Raw genomic sequence first — 3,661 nt, 5'->3', positions numbered from 1 at the left:
CCCCTGCTGGGCGGGCGGTTACGGCCCGAGGGTCACCAACAGCAGCATCACCATCGGGCCCCCGCTGCCCTGACGCCCCCTGAGCCCCCATCCGCTGAACCCTGACTGGTAAACTATTGTCAAAGAAGGGCCGGGCCTGGGAAGGGGAGGTGGGGCCAGGAGTCCCCAGGCCTCTTAGTTCACCTTACCCCCAGTTGCCTCTTCTTTCCGGAGCCTCTCTGTGTTCTTCGGGGGCTCAGAGCGAGGACAGGAAGGCCAGTCGGCAAGCTTGTTGCTGCCATGGATAATAGAAGCTGAGAGGTTACAGTGCAGTGCAGACAGATCTGGGAAGTAGGAGGAAGTCCCATCCCCATCCCGTCTGCTGCTCCTAAACTCTCGCTCTGCCTGCCTGCCTGCCTGCTCAGAAGAGGCGGCTGCAGCCTGGAGGCTCTGACCTGGTCGAACACGGGCAGGCCCAGGGTGGGGTGGGGACCAGGCCAGAGTGGATTGCCCTCTTGATGAAGCCCCAGAAGCCAGATGGGTACTGGGTAGAGGCAGAACTCCCCAGAGGACCCAGCTGACCCTATGCAGGGTGACCCAGAGCAGGCAGGAGGCAGGACAGTCCCTGATTCTGAGAGCTGGGACGTGTGAGCCCTGGATGAGTGGGGTAGGGGTTGTCTACCTCCAAGCCCAGGCCAAGCTCCTTGAGGCTTGCTGAGTATTATAGGCCCCACCCCTCCCAGCACCACCCCTGCCCTCAGCTCCTACCTCTCCCTCCTGCTGGGAGCACAGTAGTGCTCTTTGACCTTGCCCTGCTGCATGCGGCCAAATAAAAGGTGTTCCCAGCCCAGCCTGTGTTCTGTGGTTTCTGGAGGGAAAAGAAAACTTCATCCTGTCTGGACCCAAAAGTGCGATGACATGACTCTGTCCAAGGTACAGGGAGGGCTTGACGTTTGAGGAGCCAATCTCAGAACCGGGGTCTGCACATCTCCCCTCACAACCCCAGTGCTGCGGGGAGGGGGGAAGGAGGGTGCTATCTCAGGGCCCTTGGGTACACCTGTAGGGCACTGTTCAGTGGCGTGACTCTGCGTGAGCTCTACCAACAATGGACAGAGTCAAAGCGTTCAGACTAGTTAGTGTCTGGTACACGGTAGGTGCTTAATAGGCATGTGTTACATTTAATTCCCTCTCTCAATATATGAGCTAGATGAGGACCATCACTCACCAGATGTCTGGCAAACTGGAAAAAGACCTTTCCATAAAGAAGTGCAGCTCTGGCTGAAACTAACCATGCGGCCTGGCCAGCCACCTTGTGCAGTGCATCCTGCCCAACCCCTGGCGGTGGCTTAGAGTAGGTGCTTGATAAACATTTGCTGCTTGAAGGAAGGGATTAATGAACTTAATCTTGAGCAAAAGAAGGTTTTACTGGGGGCCAGCGGGTGGTGTGGTGGTTAAGGGCACTGGACTCCCACATGGCATACCGCATTTTGAGTCAGGGACCTGGCGGCTTTCTCTCTCTCTCTCTCTCTCTCATTCTGTCCCTCTCTGGTCAAATTTAAAACTAAATAAATAAATAAAATAAAGTTTAAAAAAATTACATTTCTAGAAGAGAGTTTTACCTAGGAGTAGCTAGAAGACTGCCCAAGGTCACTTCCTAGGGAAGGATCCAACAGGCCCAACACCTGAGTCAGGTCTCCCTCTCCAGGGCGGTGCCCTGCCCCAGGCAAGGCCTGGAGGGAACAGGTGAAAGGTCCAGTGGGCCGGACTCGTGCCTGGGAGACCAGGGCTTCCTGGGAGGGAGGGGAGGTGCTGGTTGCTGAGGGATTAGGCCGAGCCTCGTTCGGGAGGTGCTGGCTGCTGAGCCGCCCGCCGCCTGGAGAGGGAGATCGAGGTGCAGGAGACGCAAGCTGCCTAGAGGTGGGGGCTCCCGCGGCGCCGCCCGGCCGAGGACCCTGGCTCCGAGGGGTGGCTGGCAGCGTGCTCGAGCCCGCGGTGCCGGCTTTCCGCGGCGCGTGACGCGGGCGCGGGGCGGGGCGGAGCGGAGAGACGCGGACGGCGCCTTTGCGGCCGCAGGCTCCAGGCCGACCCCAAGCTCCGATCCCGCCCGGGCGCCCCACTCTGCGCCCAGGTCGCAGCCCAGCGGGAGTGAGCAAGGGGCAGCGGGAGAGGGAGGGAGGGTCCAGGGTCCCAGCGCGGGAAGCCAGGGCATAACTGGGTCCCGGGTAGCTCATGACTCCTGGGGACACGGGCCTCTCCGGCCTCTGGGTTTGGACGCGGGGCAGCCCAGGCGGAGGCTCAGCATCCGCAGCCACCCTGGCCACACCCCTTGGGATGGGCGTCCGACTTTCTCCAGCCTCTTCTGCTGCGGAGAAATGGGGGCGGTAAGAGCGCCTCGAGAGGGGCCTGGGACGATGCATTGTAGTAAAGGCAGGGCCCGGCATATGGGAAGCCCAGTCGGTGTCGGGGCTACTTGGGGTGTCGGGGCTACTTGGGGTGTCGGGGGCTACTTGGGGCTGGCGTAGACTTCACCACAAGAAGCGTGAGGAATCCTGGCCTTCACCTCCTGCCCACCCGGCAGCTTCCTCTGTAGACCGAGGAGAAACAGAAAGGAAGAGCTGGGTGATAGGTGACAAAACGCCACTGCAGGAACACACCAGACTAACCACCTCCGGAGGCCGTTTGTGCTTAAAACACCTTTGAATTGGGGCCTTCGACTTTTATTGGTGCTCCAGAAGTTGCCAATAATTTTAAGTTGATTTCGTTTTTGTTTTCTTTTTAAGATTTTTACCATAGGGCGTGCATGGTCGCTGGAGAAGAAACAGAGAGGGAAAGTGAAATCCCCTCGCAGTGGGGGATGGCCACACTGCAGTCTCTTCATTCTCCTTTTGAGATTTTGGGCAGTCACGCAGGAGCCCTGGGACTGATTTTCAAGCCACTGGGTTCTGGACTCGAACCTGGTCAACCATGTCAGAGTCCAGCACCTTGACCACCATGCCACCTGTTGGCCCCAGGTTTCATATTTTTTAAAAAAAAATGTTTATATTTGGGACCAGCAGTTGGCGTAGTGGCTATGTCGCTGGACTCCCATGTGGTCGACTATGGTTTTGTGGTGCCCCGGTCACTGAATTCCCAAAAATCCACAAGGAGCCAATTCCGCCGAAAGCACATGAGGGTTGTTTTTATTTGGCTTGAGTCAGGGCTCCTAATCTTACACAGCAGGTCAGAGTTGAGAGCCCCCATGTTAGTTGGGCTGGGGTTTTATTTGGCTGTTAAGGGGGAGGTCGAGGGGTGCTATTGGCTGTGGATTTCAAGAAGCAAGTTGTCTTTTACTGATTGGTCTTCAGACTGTTAAATTGGGCAAGAAAGTTACTTCAGGTCTCTGGTATTTAGTTCTTCTCATTATGACCCTCTCCTACTTGAGATGGCACCATTTCTTAGCAAGGTGGGTTTAACAAAATGGAGTCGCCCTCCAAAGAAATGGAGTCCCTCTGGTCCTTCAGTTTGAGTTTCAGACCCGATGGCTTAAACTCAGGCCGAGCGCGTGTGCACATGCTCAATATCCCAAGAGGAGAATGGAGAAGGGATTGTGGTGTGACCATCTCCCCTGGGGGGTGATTTCTCGCTTTCTGTCTCTCTGTCTCTTTCTGACGAGCACACACGCCCTATAGCAAAAACCTCTCAA

At 56.8% G+C, this 3,661-nt stretch overlaps 1 protein-coding gene across 4 annotated transcripts in view; it reads left to right on the top strand.

Moving 5' to 3' along the window:
* The first annotated feature begins 1,789 nt into the window (after positions 1–1,789).
* The window catches only part of FBXO6 (F-box protein 6), a 9,013-nt gene continuing 7,141 nt past the window's right edge, over positions 1,790–3,661 (top strand). Inside the window, exon 1 of one of the 4 annotated variants that reach the window (XM_006145325.3) lies at positions 1,790–1,896. The gene's annotated coding sequence lies outside the window, so the exon portion shown is untranslated. Of the gene's footprint in view, positions 1,897–1,991; positions 2,125–2,160; positions 2,361–3,661 lie in introns of those variants that run through there. The other 3 variants (XM_006145322.3, XM_006145324.3, XM_027770633.1) reach the window with 3 other exon arrangements.

Source organism: Tupaia chinensis, unplaced genomic scaffold, assembly GCF_000334495.1.
Source record: "Tupaia chinensis unplaced genomic scaffold, TupChi_1.0 Scaffold000146_1, whole genome shotgun sequence".
Lineage (NCBI taxonomy): Eukaryota > Metazoa > Chordata > Mammalia > Scandentia > Tupaiidae > Tupaia > Tupaia belangeri.
The sequence above is the reverse complement of the archived record's forward strand: the minus strand, read 5'-3'. Positions and strand labels throughout refer to the sequence as shown.